General features: G+C 37.3%; 1 protein-coding gene across 2 annotated transcripts in view; it reads right to left on the bottom strand.

Annotated features, from left to right (window-relative positions):
- Positions 1–12,011, bottom strand: part of TRIM71 (tripartite motif containing 71) — a 59,704-nt gene that overhangs the window by 45,019 nt on the left and 2,674 nt on the right. The gene's annotated exons all lie outside the window — the stretch shown is intronic.

A 12,011-nucleotide genomic window follows, 5' to 3' on the forward strand; every position in this document is an offset into this window, starting at 1 on the left:
GTATGCAATTGAAATCCAGTAAAATCAAGCAGGTGGTTGGACTAGAAAACCTCCAAGGTTCCTTCCAACCCCATGGCTCTCTGTTTTATGGAAAACTCTGGAATGACCAAGAGAAAACCTAGATCTAAATCCTTTTAGATACTTTGAGTTGATTTGACATGTGCTTTGCATGCAAAACAACTCTTCAAATACTGCAGATGAAAAAAAATTCTACATGGAGGGGGGGGGAGTCTCACATTTGTGGTTAAAGATTGGTAGAAAGTTATAAAAAGGGCCAATGGTGTACTTACTTTTTCTACAGAAGGAAATGACAGATCTTTTAATTTTATGTTATTAAATGATTGCAAAGTCAATTTTAAATGCCTATCTTTATATTTAAATACTGTTTGAATGAAGGTAAAATATTGTTATGACCACATATATGTCCACATTTAAAAAAACATAGGTTTTACTTTTTTAGATGACTGTAAGTGAAAAATTAAATTTTCTTCATTACAAAATCTATATAATTAATTGGATTAATACTCATTTATATAATAATTGTTTAAAATATGCTTTGCTTTACAATCAAGCTTGTTTTTAACAACTGCAAAGGCAAGGACACTTAAAAAAAAAATCTGGGTTTAGAACATTTTCTTTGGAATCCCCATAGAGTAGCAGGACCGAAAACTGGAGGATTTTGGAAGGTGTCTGGGATTATAAGAGGCAAAATAAGTGCTTAAGGGCACCAATTTAAATCACCCCAAACTGAGGGCTACCACCAATCAGTATGATGGGTGAATTTGCATTAAACGTCTGCTGAAGGTGAATATGCATAGGATATTCCTTTAAAAAATTGCTCAAGAAACTATGATTAATAAAAAGAAAGACATATATTTTTCTTAAATCAGAAAATTACCAACTTATAGTATTCATAACTAAGTTTATTTCATTTTCAGAAATATAAAAGGATAAGGAAACATGACACTCTCTAAATAACAAACTAGACAGATGAATGATCATGCCAATAGAATTCTGCCTATCAATCCCACACTGGCAGCAATATGTCTATGAATTTGTCCTCTTGCTCAAAAGTGGGAGGGAAAAGAGAAAAATATGAAGGATCTTTTAAATCTAATATAAAAGCAAGCTCAACACTGGCTTCAAAAACACGTATGGGTGAAAAAATACGGAATATTCTTCACAACCTACATAGAACTATTGTCCCTCACAAAGCCCACTCAAGTTTTTTTCAACTATTATTTATCATTTATCTTCCATTGTTCTATAAACAAAGGAAAAGAAGGGAATTCCTGCTTTATATTTTGATAAATCAGCTTGGACTGCAAAAGTCAGTGAGCACGAGATGGCGTAACAGAGCTACTGAAAATTCTATTTGCTATTTTCCATTAGTGGGTTGAATTTTTGGAACCCAACAGCTGAATTTATGCTGCATTATGTTCCTTATTTAATTAATTTGCTTAGAATTACACAGTTTAAAAGCAAGCTTAAGGAAAACTAATGGACAATAAAGAATATTCTCAATATGTACAGTAAGTGTGAGAGCAAGGAGGGCAAGAAAGAGTTGTAATAAATTTAAATATGAAGCTAATAAGCAATTAAATGAATCTATTTTGTTGGTATACTAATTCTATAATTTATTTGAATTCCCAATGAAGACTGAGAATCATAATAGTTCCTGGAATTAATGATCGTTAGTTTACCTGAACGGTCATTTTCTGGGTACTGCGGGAGAGTTCAAGCATGGGTTAACTTTAGTCCATCTGCCCAAGGATTGAGTTCAATTTTTTCTCTAGCTATGCCTCCTGCTCCTAATTGAGGTCAGTTTTAAAACTAAGGCATGAATCCCTGTAGAACGTGATGATGATAATGTGATGTGTCTTGGCTGATGTCAAACCCTGGACTGTTGAAAGACCCCTGGGCAGGGTTGGACTCTCCTGCAATGCCCAGAGAATGACTGTTCAGGTAAGCCAATGGTCATTCTCTTGTGCGCTGCTAGTAGAGTCCAAGCATGGAACTTTTTCCAAACTATGTGGTCCCAGAGTGGGAAGAAGGTCTGTCCAGGGTTTGCGATTCAGAATGAACCCATTGCAGAACGCTTCTTCCAAATGAAGCCTTGGCTACAGCAAATGAGTCCAATTTGAAATTTCGGAGAAGGCGACAACCAGGTCGCCCACCCTGAATATCTCCTCAATGGACACTTGCATTGCCCAAGCTGCCATGGTCATTGCACTCCTGGTGGAATGTGCAGTTATGTGTGCTGGTACCGACCTGGCCTGCTGTTCGTAGGCCAGCTTGATGCAAGCGTGCAACCAGCATCCTATAGTCAAAGATGACACCTTCTGCCCCATGGAGCCAGGCTGGAAGGACATGAGGAACACCTCCGACCTGCGGAAGGAAGCTGTTCTTTTGATATATGTGCGGACTGTGCTACGGATGTCTAGGGTATGCCAGGTGTGTTCCCTCGGATGTCTGGGTCATGGACAAAAATTGGGAGAATTATCTCCTGCACCCTATGAAACCAAGAATTAATTTTTGGAAGGAATGACAGGCCCAAAGAAAGATTGACCCTATCAGGATGCACAATACACAAGTCCTCCCTGACTGAGAATGCTGCCAGCTCTGAAATTGCCGATGTAATGGCAATGAGAAAGGCAGTCTTAATTCTTAAATGCCGGAGATGGATGAGCAGAGTGGCTCGAAGGGAGCAGAACAACTGTAGAACAACTGAGAGATCCCAGGATGAGTATCGATGGACTGTCAGAGGTCGAAGGTTGCTCGCCCCTTTCAGGAAACTATGCACCCTAGGGTGCCGATTGAATGTCTGAGAAGCTTCCCTTCATAAGATGGTGGATGTTCAAGAGTCAGGCAGTCAGATGGAGCCACTGGGCACCGGGTGAACCAGGACTCCCTGCCGCAAGACCATCTCCTCCTGCGGGATCCTCCACAGAGGAGCCACCGACAGCTGGACAAGGTCTGCAAACCAGGGTCTCCTGGGCCAATACGGGGCCACGACTACGACTAGCGCCCCTTCCACTACCACCTACCTGAGGATCCCCGGAATGAGGGGAATGGAAGGAAAAACATAAAGAAGGCCTGGGGGTCACCTGCTCCTGAGAGCGCCCATGCCCTCCGCAGACCGGGACTGAAAATGGGTGAAAAACTTCGGGAGCTGCGAGTTCACCAGCGAGGCGAAGAGATCCACCAGGGGAGTGCCAAACCTCCTACAGATCCTCCGAAACAACGATGGATGGAGCTGCCACTTGCCATTGTCCAGCGTCTCCCAACTCAGCCAGTCCGCCTGGTGATTGGAAAGACCGGAGATATGTTCTGACACCAAAGACAACAGGTGTCTCTCCGCCCAGGCGCCCAGCTTCAGACCCTCCAGCCAGAGAGCTCGAGAGTGAGTCCCCACTGACGATTTATGTGGGACTTGGTGGCCACATTGTCTGTCAGGAGAAGCACGTGACGCCCCTCCACTGAGGTCCGAAAGTGCAGCAGAGCCAGATGGGCTGCCTTCAGCTTCAACCAATATAGATACACTATATTGCCAAAAGTATTCACTCACCCATCCAAATAATTAGATTCAGTTGTGAGCGAATACTTTTGGCAATATAGTGTATTGTGGAACCCTTATGGTACTTCCATAGGCTAATCTTATGAAAGGAACCTAACTTATCGACATTACCCTACAGTAGTTCTGAAAACACTGTGCAACTATTACTCTCAAACCCCAGCCCTATCAGGTTACGTGAATAATCCTGTAATAGCTTTCGTGTTATGTGTTAATCAGGAACCCTGGTAGCGCAGTGGTTAGAATGCAGTACTGCAGGCTACTTCTGCTGACTGCCAGCTACCTGCAATTTGACAGTTTGAATCTCACCAGGCTCAAGGTTGACTCAGCCTTCCATCCTTCTGAGGTGGGTAAAATGAGGACCCTGATTGTTGGGGCAATATGCTGACTCTATTTAGAGAGGGCTGTAAAACACTGTGAAGAGGTATATAAGTCTAAGTGCTATTGCTATCCATCCTTATAATTTTCTCTATCAGCCAACAATGTGGCATTTAATCATAAATATTTATTCTGTTATTACTGTTTTTCAATCTTAGCAATTTTAAGATGTGTGGACATGCTGGCTAGGAGATTCTGGGAGCTGAAGTCCATGCATTTTGAAATTGTTAAGGAAAGAAAACAATTGTGAAGGATAAGAAACTCTCTCTTTATACCCTGTTTTCCTGAAAATAAGACCTCCTCGGATAATATTCCCAATTAGGCTTTTGAGCACATGTGCTAAAAAAGTAAGTCCTCCCCAAAAATATTGTAACACAGACAGCCATGAGGTGACCATGCTTGCTGCCTCCTGCACCTCAAAAATAATAATATCTCCCCAAAATAAGGCCAAGTGCTTATGTCAGGGGATCAAAAGAAAATAAGACCTTGTCTCTGCTTTCTTCCAAATATGTGCCATTTCAAATATTAATTTCTAAAAGTTGAGAAGATTTGATTAGTTTTAACATAGGTATTTATTTGCAGCATCCCAAATGCAAATAGAAAGATGCTGGCTACAATCAGTGTAATAAAAATTACCTGGCACTGATTATCTTTTGCTTTCTCATTCAATTGCCTGGACAAAGAAAGCACATGGTGCAGATGCTGCAGCCGTTGTGCTTCATTGGACAGCTGGGCTTTAGCTGCTGACACGCAACTGTTAGGATAGATTTCATTTTAACTCAATAACTACTGACATACTACTCTGCAGAAATACAATACTTCAGAAAGATATTTTTAAACAGGATTACATTCTGCCACTCTCTTCACACCAAGCTGTTAAAGAAAAGCAACAAATGATTTTATTCCACTCTATATTAAGTTTGCTAAGAGTTTTCAACTGACTTGTTTGTTGAAAATAAATGGCAAACTGATCAAAAGAATGGGAGAAGTTTAGGCAATGTGCACAAAGTTTAGAATTAGATCTGAATCTAACTAGACTTTTTGGTTGAAGTATATGGAATCAAAAAGCCCATCTCTCTTCCATTTTTCCTCATCATAACAGCTTTGGCTTGTTGATCTTTGCATCTCACTCCTCCCCCCCCCCCAACATTCACAGGAGCAACATAATGGGCTGTACTTGACAACCACTGGGATTTATCAGTGCCACTACTTGGTTTCTAAGGAAATGTAACTTCCTGGTTTTCATTTAAAACAGAATTAAGATGGCAGGCTTTTGGAGGTAGAAGTATACGCTACATACCAAAGTGATGCTGGAAGTATAGTTTTTCCACAATTAATAGTCCTAATAATATTGTTCAATACAAGTCTTAAATCACAAAGAAAAAGAAGAAAAATTAACATTGCATATACATCTAGAAGAATATAATAATTAAAATTTGAGTATTTTAGTTTTACAGCAATAAGTATACCGTATATACTCGAGTATAGGCCGACCCGAATATAAGCCGAGGCATCTAATTTTACCACAAAAAACTGGAAAAGTTATTGACTCGAGTATAAGCCTAGGGTGGGAAATGCAGCAGCTACCGGTAAATTTCAAAAATAAAAATAGATACCAATAATGTTTTTGAATATTTATTTCAAAGAAAAACAGTAAACTAGCGGTGTATTCAATGAAATACTTCACTCACCTCATGATGCTGATGTCCCGCTGTGATGATGATGTCCCGTGCAGCCGCGGGAGCGATGTCCCGCCTCCTATGACACACGGCACAGTGATTCCTATCATTGGATCACTGTACCAGAGGAGGTGGGACATCGCTATGTGGCTGCTTGCCATAACAAGGAGGAGGTGGGACATCGTTGCAGAGCGGCAGGAGGGGGAGGAAGGGGAATCGTAAGACAGCCCTGCATTACATTAGAACGTGAGGAGGGGGGATGGTGCGGTGCGCGCTGCGCGGCAAACTGACACAGAGGGAGGGGAAACTCACAGGGGCACTGGGCCATTCACAAGTGTCACCCAGCGGCATGGCCCCGCCCCTTTTTCTCCTCCATTTCGGGCAAATTTTTCACTGACTCGAGTATAAGCCGAGGCGGCTTTTTTCAGCCCAAAAAGTGGGCTGAAAAACTAGGCTTATACTCGAGTATATACAGTACATTAAACAGGAATTATGTCAATCAAGATGGTCTCATTAGGTCATTTGTAAATTTAATAAAAGGTCATGTTACTTTCACAGGATAAGAATATAGATTTCAGTTCAACAACAAGGCTATTTTATTCTTGTTCAAAATGCCCCCAAATTGTTCATTTCTCGTGCAAGAACTTCTATGTGTCATTATAGGAAGAGACTGGAGAAAGTGGCTTGAAAACAATTGAAGTTATTCAATATATGAAATCAAATTTCATATAAGATATTAAACAGGTTACAAACTTAAACAATCATTACTCTTCTTCAAACTCAACTACCACTATATAACTACATTCCCACATATTTTTTTACTACAAACCATTAGACTTTCCCTAAACATAGTAGCAAATAAACATGCTAACTGCTGTAGTCAAAACTGGCACACAAGAAAATGTGCCACAATTTCCAAGATATAACACATGTACTTACACTCTTATTTTATAGTGCAAGTAGGCAAACTACAATAGTGTACAATCTTCATATCCTGCTGCATTTTTTGTATACAAACCTGTGGCACTATTATATTAATAGAGCCAATTCTAATCCATTACTTTGTCTCACAAAGAAGTAGCATGGTGCCAACTCTCTCTGGTTCACTAAAACAAAGCAAGACTAGATTTTTAGTACTAAGTTTGAAAAAACTGTTGAACTCTTATTAAAACTATTATTTATTCTGAGCACTTGCAAAATGCATCATCAGATGTAAAATATGTCTCTGTTTGCACAGCTCAATCAGCTAAGCCCATTTATAGAAGAATATACAAGAAAAAGTCAACAGGGGCACAAATGCTAAATAATCTCATAAATTCATACTCTTAAGTATGTGTGCAAATCCAGCTCCGTGTGTTTAAAAATATTTCAACTAATTCTTTTTAAAACATGAAAGTTATCTCATAGAAACAGTTGGTAGAAATAATTACTTAAATTTGGCACACCAATTAAAATCCAACCTTGCTAATCAATACCAGAGTTAGTAAGTTTGATGAATTTTTAGTTGTAGGTCCTTTTCCTCTCTTCCCTTCCCCACTACAAAGTCATTGTGTTCAAAACTATTTGAGCCTCAGGGAAATGTTTAACTCTCTCATTTTACAATCTCCAGAGTCAAATGGTTACTTTTTCACTAGTGGTGTTTTGATGTGACCATTGGGATCACTTGTTATGATAGCTGGCACCATGCAGTCTGTTGTTCAAACTTTTTCCCAGAGATAGTCAAGCCTTTTAAGTAAACCATTTTTATTATTCAAGTCCTGTGGTACTGGCAAGTGAATTAAAGAAGCACTTTGTAGATGCCCTAAAATATATATACTAGTAACATAGTTACATAATCAAAAATTAACATTACAGGGCTTAAAATATTTGTAACACTGAAAATATGCTTTAAAAAATCCTCAGTTGTGTACATAAAACTCTCTCCCCCTCTCCTCTCCCTCTCCATTGACTATTAATTATGTGTTTAAACTACAAAACTAACAACTAGTTCATGCAATGCAAACCAAGTACAATAAACATCCAACGAAAAAGTTATGGAAGAAGACATTTTCTTCCATCCTACTTAAACAGGAATCTTATCAGAAACCTTAGATCTTTGATATTAGATGGAAATACTAATTCATATAATCTGAAAGTCAGTCAGGCCAGGCAAAACAATTTCTGAAAGCAAAGTAATCAAAACACATCCATCTCCAAAAAAAAGTTAAAGTATCCTATAAGAACATCCATAAGCAAGTTATACTCCATTTCCTTGGTCTTCATTTTTTATGCTCCTGTTTTAACTTCTTAACCCAGTCAACTAATTTTAGATAAACATGTTTGCAACTTGTTTGAAAAGTATATCTCTTATTCAAGGATAATTCTTTACTATAATTATCTAGGAAACACAAAAACAGAAGCAGCAAGTACACATACCAAAGAGAAGACCCACTAGGCTAAGCTCCCCAGAATAACAGAGTTGCAGAAAACAAAAATTAAGGGCAATCATCAAATAGGAAATATGAATACCAATATTTACTCTTTAAGAAATATAACAGTGACCACCAAAATTATAAAAGGCATAGAAACTGCTTCTAATTCCTATAAAAGTTTTCACTTTGTGATATTTAGATGAACAGGTTAAAAAAAATCCCAAGATTAAAATTAAAGTTATGAATAGACTTATTCATTGAGCATAGGATTTACTTCTAAGTAAACAAATGGTTGTAGTGTTCTAGAACACTTTAGATGTACAACATTTTAGAAAATCTCCAAAATATAAACTAGATACTAAGAGTAGCCTTTTTCAACTGGGACTCTCTAAATGCTCTCTCAGAATTCTGGAAGCTACAATCCCAAACCATTCAGGCATTCAATTGGAAAGCACTGGTCCAAAATAGTTTTTTAAAAAAAGTAATGGAAAGAAGCAGCTGAGACCATGTAGTACTCTTGAGAGGATTGCCAGTACAAGTCATAACCAGGTCCATTTTCATGGAATCTCTGGGTTACAAATTAAGTCAGAAATAAGACTGTTGTTGAAATTCCACACTGGTTCAAAGGCTGTCTTCTTCAATAGTGTCAATTTATGGTTGTTATGGCAGCCCTTGGTTTAGAATAGTACACTACTTCAGAGGTTTCTTAATCCTCAATAGAAGCTTTTTAAGGAATCCAGGAGGTTGTAGTATGCTCGCCCTGTGCAAGCAGAAATAATGCAAAGTATCTTTTAGAACACCCCTAATCCATTTCTCCCATAAAAATCTTATAATTAAATGAAAATATTTATTATTTATTCCCTTTACAGAGATTCAAATATTTTTTCCACAACAAATACAAGTTTAATGCACAATTGTTTTTTCATTTGGAATAGTCCCCATTCTATTTGCTATTTATTTCTATTTAGTTATTCCTAAATAAGCATAAGCAAATAGTATTGTATTAAGTGAAGTTGTACTAAGAAGTTACTGATGAACTATTTGTTTCAAAAGAAACTATCATAAACAAAATGCACAAAATGCTTTCTACTATCATAATATGATTTTAAAAAGACACATGTTATATGAAGTTCTGAAGTAATATTTTTAAATGTGGAAAGAAATTAACAAGCATTGCAGAGTACACATTTATGTTTTTCAGTATGAGCATTATTTGAAATGCAAGCATTATGATAAAACTGAATTACAATACTTTGTTCAAAATACAGCCATAAGAACAAAGTATTTCCCCTGAAGAATTCCTATAAAATGAATCTACTAAGTATAGTGAAAACAGAACGAGGAAGAGGGGGTTGAAAGATGTTTTTTGATATAACTTCTTAAGAACAACAGAAATATTCATGCACTTATTTATACTGTCCCTGTAAATAATACACAATTTACTTTTATCATTCTAAATCTTGTATTTGGAGTTCAAACTTTCCTTTAGATTCATAAATATTCCTATTTGTTTGTGGAAAATGCTAAAAAGCTCAGCGTTTTCAGAAAGTGGCAGATAACTAAATGTCAATAAGATGTTTATATTTCCTCCAATTCTTACAAAATTCTAATAAAAATCCCTTTTCTTAAAAAAAGAAGACAAAAATTGACATTCTTTTCCATGTTTGAAATAACTACACAAAATGGCAAAAGTTGATTAGACATAAACAACATTTATTTTCAAAATAGATCATAGTGTACTTTTTCCCAAGCTTCAGAGTATCTAAATAGCATCAACCAACCATTTATTTCCAAAACCTGGTTATCTTTCAGTAATAAGGATCAATCAGGAACTGTAGCATGGAGTAAGCTATCCTCTAACAATGGGGCTAGTGGAAAATTCCACTGTGGTCTATGCAACTAGCAAAAGAAATGGAATGTCGGCTTACAAGTTGAACTTCCAATACATGAATTCAGTACTAGGTCTTTTATTCTTTGGGATTAAAGCAATGAATTTCCGTTAAAATAATTATTTAAAATCTATAAACAACTGGTTTTTTTTAAAAAGAGCAGTACTCTCAGGAAATAACTGCTCTGGACTACTTGACACTCTGGTGTTAAACCTTTTATTAATATATTACTATTTGAGATCATTCAAAATATTAATACCATCAGGTCATTTAATTTCACCAAACACATGCAATCTCAAAGAATAATTATAGAGAGAATTATAATCTGTACACCAGTTCTCAATTCACTTTCTTCCTAAGTTTTCATTTTGCTTCTGCTTTGCTTTATTGATCCTATCTCTTGAAAATAGAAAAAAATCTGCTAGAATAGTTCTTCAGATATTTATTCATGGTCCCTGTCCAATTTTTAAGAAATAGAGATATTATAAACAAATTATCTTGTGTACAAGATGTTCTCTATCAGTTTAGAAACTTTAAACCTAGCACTAAATCCTGTGCAACAAATTAAAGAATGTTTTGTATGCATAAGCAATAACAGAAAGTCAGTTTGCTCTAACCCTAAACCTCTGAATGAGAAGTAATTCAACCAATACTTCACACATGCTCAGAAGCACCAGCATCAACTTCCATAGCTGGCTTAAAGTCAGGCTTCTAGATTCTTCATTCATAATCCATCTTTGGAAAGATACTTATGTTTAACCCAAAATCTATGTTAAAAGTTTGTCAATATCTTACTTCTTCATTTGTAGTAGTCTGTAACTGATCTGTAATCAGCAGCTAAGTCAAACAGAGTGGCAAATATAGCCATCTGTTTATTTAAAAATGTAAACTACATGGGTAGAGAGATCAGGAAATCCTTACTGAGCACTTTGTCCATCTCAAGGACATCTGTAGTCCTGGGAATGGGCACAAATTGGCAGAGGAATGTGGAGCAAAAAACAGGATGATGTCCCAGGAATTAGGATTGCTACTTCTCACATTTACACTTTTTATCTTGGCATCCCTGAAGAAACAATGTATGTACTTATTCTCCAAAGCATTGCAAGAGGAAACATGTTTCCTTGGTCTGCAGCATCAACACTCCCCCCCCCCCCACACACATATACATAGATGATGCTGTTTTTAAATGGCTCCAACTATCTCTGCCCCCTGCAGCACACAGAAAAACTCTGCTGCTTGTAGAGAATTATGATTTACACCAGTTAAGCTTGGACAGCTCCATGTGAACAAAGGCATGGAAGAAAAAGAAGTAGGACTGGAAGATGCAAAGTGTGACCACCTATGCAAAGGAAAAGTATGAAAGGGGAACTATTTTTTTCTTTTTTTAAAAAAAAAAGGAAATTAAAGCCACCAGATGCTTTGAAACCTGAAGGGTATTTCCTGTTAATGTGGAGAAGGAAGAGACTGGTTGACAATCTTATGGAGAGAAAAAGTCATGTGTAGCCTGTCAGAGGAAGTACAATGCAGTTCTAAGGTAAGAAATTTATACTGCATAGCCACAAAATTACAAGTCTCAAAAGCCTCTTGCTTAGTTATCAATTATCCAAATTCAATACAGTAAATTTTAATCCATAGGAGCACAAAATCCCACCCCCACAAGCAATAGGTTCTGGGGAATTTAGCACCTTTGAACAACTTCCAATATGTATAGAACACTATAACCCTATTATTTTGAGACTGATACAGTAAAAAAACTAATATATATGAATGAAAGTCTATCTTGAAATCCTAGTGTACCAGTGCCCCTTTTTCATTTAGCTGTCCCTTAATCCAGATTATCACCGCAGGACTCAATCCCAAAGTCTAAGAGTCACCCCTTAGTACAGAACGTTTTTGTCTATTTGAGAAGAACACTTTCTAATATTTTTTCATTAGGGACTGCCCCCTAACAAAAACTACCTTGCAAACCCATGAAAAACCAACCACTTCTTGGCCATTTAGCGTGGGGTTGAAGACAGAATTCATAGGATTCCCCTTGCTCCCACCTGTTGGCATCTTTTCTGGTCTGGCAAAAGTCAGA

This window comes from Thamnophis elegans, chromosome Z (genome assembly GCF_009769535.1).
Source record: "Thamnophis elegans isolate rThaEle1 chromosome Z, rThaEle1.pri, whole genome shotgun sequence".
Classification (NCBI taxonomy): Eukaryota; Metazoa; Chordata; class Lepidosauria; order Squamata; family Colubridae; genus Thamnophis; species Thamnophis elegans.